Source organism: Pseudorca crassidens, chromosome 9 (genome assembly GCF_039906515.1).
Source record: "Pseudorca crassidens isolate mPseCra1 chromosome 9, mPseCra1.hap1, whole genome shotgun sequence".
NCBI lineage: Eukaryota > Metazoa > Chordata > Mammalia > Artiodactyla > Delphinidae > Pseudorca > Pseudorca crassidens.
This window is the reverse complement of record NC_090304.1, coordinates 56931684-56941815: the sequence shown is the minus strand read 5'-3', so window position 1 is coordinate 56941815 and position 10132 is coordinate 56931684.

Genomic DNA, 10132 nt, shown 5'->3' with positions numbered 1-10132 from the left:
AGAAAAAGGGGTATAGCTGCCTATCCCCTTCTCAATGGAGGCCGCCTCGCCTCCCGAACCGGGTGCTGCGCCCCCTCCCGGGCTCTCCAGGAAAGACTGCGTGCTGCAGGCGCGCGGGTCTCGCGAGAGGAGGGGGCGGGAACGAGGCAGGTCTCCTCCCCTACGTTCCGCGCTCGCCACGTTCTGTAACCCCGCCCTCGAGGTTGCACGGGAGAATCTTCAGAATGCGTTGGAGGCGGTGGAGAAAGCTATCAGGCGCCAGGAAGGAGACTTTACGGTGAGTACTATTACGCCTTTTCTCCCGTATCCAGCGGAGAAGGGTGTAACCTCTTACAGGGCTTTCCTCGTGGTCGCACCCACCCTGCCCTTGTTCCCAGTTCTCATGCCGGCGTTTCTGTGGGCGTCTCTCCCTTCAGCCCCACGCTGGAAATCTCGTTCCATGCCTTGGAAAGCTCCACTGCTACTGGAGTGCCCAGCCCTGCCTGCATCAGGCCATCCAGCGTTAATCTCTCAAGTCTGACTCCATCAGTCTGGAATGGCTCCATGGTAGGCTCTAGCCACCATTCCCTGGTCAGGCCTCTTTCAGGGTCGCAGCGCAGTAGGAGTTGCAGTTACATTTTTGTATCCTTTCAGAATCCAAAGCGTATTTGTGGAGACACACACACACCTTGCAGGTGAAACCGCACAACTCACATTGGGACTTGAACCCACCAGCGAAGACTCGAACTAAGACTGGGGCTTGAACCCACTGTCTTTTAATTGAGTTCACACACCTGGTCTCAGGATTTAATGAAGCTCAGGTTCTTTATCTCTCCTCTCCGAAAGAATTTAGTGAGAGACAAAGTGATAGGTAAGAAGTGGATTTATTTAGAGAGATACACATTCCATAGACAGAATGCAATCTGTCTCAAAAGGTGAGAGCTTCCCCAGGGCATGCGTCTTGGAAAGTGAGAGCGGCCATGGGAGAAACACACTTCGCAGACAAGAGTGTGGGCCATCTCAGAAGGTGAGAGGCCTCAGAATATGGGGTGGTTAGTTTTTATGGGCTGGATAATTTCATAGGCTAATGAGTGGGCAGATTATTCCAACTATCAATATTTTGGAGAAGGGACGGAGATTTCCGGGAATTGGGCCACCACCCACTTTTTGGCCTTTTATGGTCAGCCTTGGAACTGTGATGGAGCCTGTGGGTGGGTCGTTTACAATACGCTAATATATTACAATGAGCATATTATGAGGCTCAAGGCCTACCTGGAGTCGAATCTTCCGCCATCTTGGACCTAGTTGGTTCTAACCAGTTTCTGTCATATCCTCAACGACCGTGCCATTCTTTTAAAGGTTGTGCCCTGCCTCCTTCCCTCCTGTTTCACAGACACTAACATTAGTTCTTAGGGGCAATAGAGTCTTAAACCCATGGGGAAGAATGGAAGCATTTTCCTCCTGCCCTGTAATCTGCAAGCCCACTTCTGCCTTTAAGAAGTCAGCACTCTGGGACTTCCCTGGTGGTCCAGTGGCTAAGACACTGTGCTCCCAATGCAGGGGGCCCGGGTTCCATCCCTGGTCGGGGAACTAGATCCCGCATGCCGCAGTGAAGATCACATGGCAACAAAAGTCCTGCATGCCGGGGCTTCCCTGGTGGCTCAGTGGTTGAGAGTCCGCCTGCCGATGGAGGGGACGCGGGTTCGTGCCCCGGTCCGAGAAGATCCCATATGCCGCGGAGCGGCTGGGCCCGTGAGCCATGGCCGCTGAGTCTGCGCGTCCGGAGCCTGTGCTCCACAACCAGAGAGGCCGCAACAGTGAGAGGCCCGCGTACCGGAAAAAAAAAAAAGTCCTGCGTGCCAAAACTAAGACTGTGCGCAGCCAAATAAATAAATATTAAAAAAAAAAAAAAAGAAGTCATTACCTGACATTGTATGCAGAGTATTTGGGCCCTGGCTTTGTCATCCCTTCCCCTACCTTCAAAATATGACCACTCTACACTCCTAGGACTGAGTTCTTAAGGTAAAAGTCTCTTCCCCAGTCTGTGAGATGGGAACAGAGGAAATGGAATCATCCTTTCAGATACAGATATTTATTATAAGCTGCGTGGTTGGTTGGATGGAAAGATAATGGATGATTAAACAAACGGACGCCATGGCAGACTCTTGAGGAGGCCCAGAGAAAAACCTGCAGTCAATCAGCGAACATTTAATGAGCATTTCATGTACGTGTTGACTGAAAAGCACAACATAAAAATTGAGTTATGGTTTTTGTTTTTAATTTTATTTTTGGCTGCATTGGGTCTTCGTTGCTGCACGTGGGCTTTCTCTAGTTGCAGTGAGTGGGGGCTACTCTGCGTTGCGGTGCGCAGGCTTCTCATTGCGGTGGCTTCTCTCGCTGCAGAGCACGGGCTCCAGATGCGTGGGCCTCAGCAGTTGTGGCTCGCGGGCTCCAGAGCACAGGCTCATCAGCTGTGGAGCACGGGGCTTAGCTGCTCCGCGGCAAGTGGGATCCTCCCGGACCAGGGCTCAAACCCACGTCCCCAGCATTGGCAGGCGGATTCCTAACCACTGCGCCACCAGGGAAGTCCCGAGAGTTATGTTTTATTCAGTGGACAAAACTGAGGACTTAAGCCTGGGACACAGCGTCTCAGATACTCTGACGGACTGCTCCAAAGGGGCAAGTGGGGAACAAGCCTACAAAGGAGTTTTTGCAACAAAGACCAGGTAGTCGGAACATCACAAGATTACTGTTAATTAAAGAAAACTAGATGTAGCAAGTTAAGAAATTTAGCGCTTTTCTATGTGTGGGAAGATGCAAGAGTCTGGGCTCACTGAAATCATTCCTTTGATATGTACCTCAGCTATCTGGGGCCAGTATCCTGTGCATTCTCATCCTGAGTCTCCTCAGGGTGCATCGTTGGGGGGTGGCTACAGTAGCTAATGGCTTGATGGCAGGCATCCTGTTTCTAAGTTCCCTCAGGGCTTACTTTCCGGGCGGCTGTAATGTGATGGCTTGATGACTGCAACATCCTTTGTTTACTGATATGGCAGGCAGTATTTTTCATTCACATATATAAGCGGCCTTAGAGGACCTAAAGATGTAAGACAGGACCCTTTGCTTATAAACATTACCACCCAATCAGGGAGTCTAGAAATCTTCAGAAAACGGACTGTGACACCAAGGGGCACCTGCTCTGTGTCACTACTCCAGAAACCTCAGCATCCAAGCTTGCTAGAACTCAGAAGTCTGGTGCAGGAGAGCGGAAATCTTCCAGGTTTTGCCCTGGGAGAGGTGCCAGGGGCCCAGTCTCTGGAATCAAGAGGTACCATAAGCTCAAGCTCAGTCTTGGGGACAGGGAGTTGCCGGTTTGTTAGCAGAAGCACGGCAAGGCAGCCAGGGGCTCCAGGCACTACAGTGTGTGGCGATATAAAATTGGATGGCGTAGGGCTACTGGGAGCAGGACCCCATCAGTGTCCCAGGGTCAGGTCCAGGCCTCCAGGGAGGTGTCTGGGTCTGGGCAGGTAGGCCAGGCAGATGCCCTGGCATCCACACTTCACTGACATAGGTCTGGTTGTAGGAAGAACCAAGCCCTGGGCGACTCAAGCTCACCTTCTGCCTTAGCCATGATTCCATGACAGCAAGACTAGCCCCAGCTCCCACCTTCTGCCTCGACTGAGGCCCCTAATGTGCCCCTTGCCTGATCAGCCTGTGATCTTGTCTACAAACTCAAGAGATTTCAGCTGGCTGGAGGGGCGGGAGGCGGTGGGCCAAGTCTCAAGTGCTAAGAAGGTGCTTCCAACAAATACCACTTTCCACAGCGGCAAAGAAGGGGAGCTCAGGGTGGGCTGGGTGGGAAGAGGAAGGAATCATAGAACTTCCTGGAAGAGGTGGATTTGGTGAGAAGGGATTAGATGAGAGCAGAAGACATTCCTGATGGGAGGAAGGTGTGCTAGTCTCGTGGTCCTGGGGGAGCCTGCGCCCCTGAGAGCTGTTCTTCAAACCTAGTCCAGGCAGGCAGAAAACCTCACATTCCCAGGGATCTGATCCAGCATGTCTCAACTCTTTTCACACAGCAGAACACATGATGTTTGATGTTTACATTCAAGGCTGAATCCCGGGGATTTATGTAGATTTGGTATAATAAAGGTGTCGGTTATGTGCAAACGCCAGCAAGCAGGAATGCCCCCTCTTTCTCCACACTCATAAGGCATATCAGAATGGAAGTGAGGGAGACTGATCGTAGTATGACAGGGATAATTTTGAATGCTCTCGAATTTATAACAAAAGGAATTATTATTCCTTTAACTGTTATTTATAATGACTGACTTCTGACTTGCATCGCCGTGGGTAGTAACGCAAACACCAGGAGCAATCGCTACCTTCTTTTTGCTTCTCTTTCTGCCTTGAGTGGGAGAGTTCTGCATAAGGAGACGCTGCACAAGGATTTGTCTGAAATTAAGTTATTATGTAGTGGTCCCAGAGAAAACAGACACGTGAAGATGAGGGACAAGGAAGGGAAGAGGGCCATCACGGGTGTGAGCTCAAGCAAAGCCCCAGGAGAGGAACTTTGTCTCAGTCCAGTGGGGGAGTTGTGGAACAATCTAAGTCACACCTGAGAGTTGTCCCCAGCTGGGCAGAGGCTGGAGTGTTTACATCTCTGCACCTGTCAGTCATCGGTTAAGGGCTGCCCCTGGGGATGTCATTTCCCGGGCACTTCCGGCTTTCTGTGCGCTCAGCAAAGGGAGCCCCAGCAGCCTGAGGACAGCCCACCTACGAAGAGTTGCAGGTGTTGGCTGTTAGGAATGAAAGCACACAGCTTTCATTCATTTCCATCAGAGGAGGTTGGTGGAGCCTCACAGCACCTGCTGTGCTCTCATTTCCTGCCTCACTGGACACCTAGTAAATGCTAGTCAACTGTTGGCTAGTGAGGGATACATCCAAGGGAACAGGACACAATAAGTGCAAGCGTTAAGCTAACAGAGAGCAGGACCCCACATGTTTTGCTTACCACCGTATCCCTGGCACCTGGCACAAGAAGCATTCATACACATTTATTGGGAAAACGATGAATGACTCTCCCCCACAGTGATCCTGTGACCTAAGAGCTTCTCCATTGTGTCCTTAGTTTTCGCTTCCATTGCTCACCTGATTCGGTTGATGCTGTCAGAGGCCGTGGAGCATTCAGGAGGAGCTCCCTGGGGCCTCACCACATGGTGACCCTCCTCACTGAGCAAGTACCCCCCAGCTGGAAGGCCGACCATCTGCCCCTGTTTTGTCCTGATCAGATGCTTCTGAGGACAAGCGGTACAGGTTAGTGGCGAGGGTTCAGGGAGATGCAGTAGGTGTGGGCTCTAGACCTAGTGCTTTCTACGTTAGATCTCGTTAGAACCTACAGCAACAGTCATGGCAGGTGTTATAACATCCCATTGTGCAGGTGAGGTATATGAGGATTGGAGATGTTCATGATTTGTGATGTTGAGAAATGGACTCAGCATCTGAATCTAGGTTTGCTTAACTCCAGATTCTAGGCTGTTTCTCTTATGTCTTAAAGCTGGGGAACAAGGGAATTTCTGAGGTGGAGGGCTTCATGTGGAGTCCGCTGATGGCCAGCCACCCCTCGAGCAGCCAGCAGGCCCCCTGATGACTCTTCAGCGGACACACGCCTCCCACCCACGACTTGGCACAGTTCCAGACTCAGGGCTGCCTTCGGCAGGTGTGCAAACTGAGCAGCTACACGGGGCCCTGGACTCAGAAGGGCCCGCTCTTGGTTTAAGGCTCTGTTGTCACCATCTTGAAATCCTTTATAGTTTTTAAGCCAGGAGTCCTGTATTTCCATTGTGCACTGGGCTGTGCAAGTTATATAGCCAGTCCTCCCCACACTGCTTGCCTGGTGTGGACACACACTTTCAGCATTCTAGGGCCTTCTCAGAGCCCTCAGGCAGAGGGTGGTCCTTGGAACCCAAAGCGGTGCTGTGGCTGAGAAATCCCTTATATATCTTTGGGGTGTGTGGAGGACGGAAGAGAAGCAGCCTGACCTTTTCCCAGGCCCGCCAACACCAAGCCAGGGAATCCCCACTCAGTGGGAAACATCCAGTAAAGCGGCAAAGACCTGGGAAAGAAGCAGGTGCAGGGACAGTGGGCACAAAGCAGCCCCAAGCCAGCTCCATCCACGGATCAGGGGAGGTGACACCTTGACTGAGTCTTAGGGAAAGGAATAAAGAAGGGAATGGCAGGCAGATGGCCTGGTGAGGCAGAGGCACTGAGGCATCCTGCGGGGAGCTGGGCATGGCTCCTGGACAAGGCAGGGGAGGGGCCTCAGGAACCCAGACTGGACTGGTGGGTGGGGCCAGACTTTTCCTCTTCCCCCTCAGATTCTGTCCTCCTGCACCTGTACATTCTCCTGGGACAGTCTCCATTTGCACCCCAGATCTTACCAGACGGCTGGAATTTATTGAGATGAGAGGTTTGATTTTCTCCAGACAGGGGTTTATCTGCTCTTCCATGCTACTGTACAGGGCAGGTGATGAGCTTCCACACTGATGGTATCTTCACGTTGACAATGCCACCTAGTGGTCGCCTGTCACACTTTCCCATCTCTCCCGACTGACATGCAGAAAAACCTGGTGCGACCCTATAGGACCATGATAATGCCCCTCCTGCCCCGGCTCGTCGTGTGGTTCAGATGACCTTCCTACAGGAATCCTTTTAACCTACACAGCATTCCCAAAGCTGAGCAATGACCTTTTGAAGATGCTCCCAAAACACCCCACTCACACACACCCCTGCCCCGCACCCAGAAAGGGGACAGAGATGGGAGATCAGCTCTGGAGGTCCCTTCCTCCCCTGCCTCAGTGCCTTCTGAGCCTTGGGCCACTGGGAGGAGGATCCCTTAGTCCTGAATGAATGTGCTGTCCGCAGCACCTTGGGAATGATTGCAGACGCCTCTGCTGAGCATGGGGTTGGAAGAAGGTGGGCAAAACAGCATTCATGACTCATGGGGTTGGAGACTTACCTTAGGCCTCTTCAAACAATCAATAATGACAACATCAATAACAAGAAGAAGGAGGAGAGGAGGAGCTGGAGGGGAAAGTGCTATTTCTTGAGAGCTATCACCCAGGCCAGACAGCCATACCAGCCCCTTAGGTATCTTCCTTGAATGCATTTTTGCAAGTGCATTAAATCTGTCTCAGAGCAAGGCAGTGTTCAGATGGGAATTAATATGCACTGGGTGCCTACTGTGTGCCAGGGACTTTTCTAAGCACTTTAAATGCATTTGCTCATTAAGTCCTCACCATAGCACAACCAGCAAGATACTATTGCTATCCCCATTTTGCAGGTGGAGAAACTGAGGCCCTTGTCCAAGGGCATGCAACTAGTAAGTGGAGAAATTGAGATTTGCACTTAAGCAATCCAGTTCAGGGGCATGAACTATTAATCACAACCCAGGCTACCTCCTCGGCTGAAAGACGAAAAGAAAATGCATACGCCCTGTACTGGAGTTTGCTGGGAAAGAAGGATATGTGATTGAATCTCCATAGTGCGTTTACTTATTTTCTCATTTGACAGCCTTTTCGTAAAGGACGTCTTAACACCAGGTGTGGGTAGGAGCATAGGTTTAAATTAGCCCCAGTCTGATGGGGAAGAGAAGCTAAACTAGGTTGAACCTGTGCACAGGTGATTCAGGATGGGGCAGGAGGCACTGGGTCAAGAAGCAGGGTCTAGGCACAGCTAGCCAGGTAGTCTAACTGGGTCTAAGGAGTACCTCTCTGTCCAGCAAATACTGAATCCTCAGCAAACTGCCACTAGAGCCCTAATTATATCTCAGAAACTCCACTGATTCTCTCCCTTCAGCTTTAGGCCTCCTACCTAGGGAGAGAAGGGGAACACAGGTGATGAGGCAGCACCCAGCTTCAGAGCGAAACAAGACTAGCTCCCGCATGGGGCCAGGGTTCCAGATAGATGGGCCTGAGCTGCCATCTACTGACTAACTGGATGTACTGCACAGGCTATTGGCAGGGTCCAGCCTTTCTGCCCAGGTGCAGAGGGAAGGGGGCCTAAGGTGGCCGAATCCTTTGGTCCTTAAGCAGCCTTGAGAAGAAAGGGCTGTCATCTCCTGTGTCTTGTAAATGAAGAGGAGGCTGAGACTCCGAGAGGTGACAAGAGGTAGTAATAACTCATTTACCGTTTGCCAGACTCTACTAAGCACTTTACATTCATTATCTCCTTGAACCTTCTCAAGAATCCCATGAGATTTATCCCCCTTTTACTTGTTGTGTCTCTGAAGTCCCTTTATTCTGTAACAGTTTCGCCTTCTTAATGCCATTTATTCGCTGGAGACACCAGGTCACTTGTGCTACAGAAGGTCTCACAACCTGAAGTTGGTTGATAGTTCTTCAGAGCGTCATTTCACTCTTGACTCCAGTCTCTATAAGCTGGCCTCGAGCTCTAAAGGCTTACTTAAATTCAGGTTCAATTGTTTCAAGCAAGACTAATTCATGTGTACTTTCTATTACATCTCATCAGGAGGCACGTAATGTTTGATTGTCCTACTTCTCGTGATGTTAAGATTTGACTGATGTTAAAGCAATGCAGAAAAATGCTGACTTTCTGAGTCTGTCATTCCTTTACTAAGTTGGAACTGGTCTTTATTTATTTTTTATTTTGGAACTGGTCTTTAAAGAAGACCTTTCAGGTTCTGGCTCCAGGTAAGATGGAGCAGCCACAGAACCTGAACAGAATGCGCAGAGCTACATGAGGACTCTGAAAAGTAAACAGTGGCAGCTGGAGTGGGAAGGAAAACTAGAATTCGGGGTGCCGCTGAATTGGTCGTGAGTTCACCTTTTTTATTCCCCCCCGGTATCTGCCAGCCTAACTCAAGGCAGCTGAAAACCCAGAAGTAGGCATCAGTACAACTGGAACTCCAGGAGAAACCCTCTATTTCAGGCTTGAGGCGTGAGAAAGGGGTGTCCTGAGAGTGGCAGCAGAGGCCCACGGACACCTAAAACTCTAAGGGAGGGGAAATATCCCCTTTGATCAGAGGAGTAATGGTCTCAAGTGTGTGGGTGAACACCCTGCTCCTTTTTTTCTCTCTCCATCACCTCAGCAGATGGCCCCAACGCAGGAGCAGTAGTTGTGGGAAGTACATGTCAGAAGGGGGGGGGCGTAAATAAAGCCCCAGATATATGGCTGGAAAACCAAGAAGGGAGCCTCAGGGAAACGAAGTACCAGGGAGACTGTGGAGGAAACAGGGAGGAGCTCAGGACAGTAGTGAGCCCATAAGTTGTTTGTGACTTCCTGGCCTCACTCCTAGCTGTGCATACAGAGATCAGGCCCTAAGCAGCGTACCGTAACCTTTGAGAACTGAACTGAGAAATAGGCCATGGCTCAGGTCCCAGACTGGCCATTGGGTGGCACACATGCAAAACAGACCTGAACAGACATCAAAACCACAAGCCACAGAGGGTTGGTCAGAGCTTGTGGCCTGAATCCAACCTAGTCAAATGCTTGCTTCTGAATTTTTTAAATTGTCCATAGAATTTAAATAAGACTGAGAGACTCCTAATAGGCAAAATATCCAGGATGCTTGGCATATGAAGAGCCAGGAAAATCTCAAGTCAGCCAATGCTGAAAACTATCTAACAAAGACTTTAAAGCAGCTATTATGAAAGTGCTCCAAAAGTATGGGTGAACACTCCTTAAGCAAATGGAAAGGTAGAATGTCTCAGAAAATAAATAAAAGATTCATAGAAAAGCCAAATTGAAATTTTACAACTAAAAAATTACATTAACCAAAAGTTAAAGTACTCACTGGATGGCTCAATATGGCAGAGTGGACAGAAGAAGAATCAGTGAACTTGAAGATGGATTGATTAAAAGTATCCAGTTGGAACAACATGGAAAAAAAAAGATTTACAAAAATGGAGCCCCAAGGATCTGTGAGACCACATGAAAAGGTCTAATTTTGTGTCATTGGAGTCAGAGAAAGAGGAAACAGTGCAGTGCAGAAAGCATGCTCGAAGAAATGAGAGCTGAAAACTTCCCACATATGGAGAAAACATAAACTTACATATTCAAGAGGCTTTGAAAACCACAAACAATATAAAGTGTCTACCTGCCAAGCTTTGGCATTTGGGGGACTACTCATGAATCT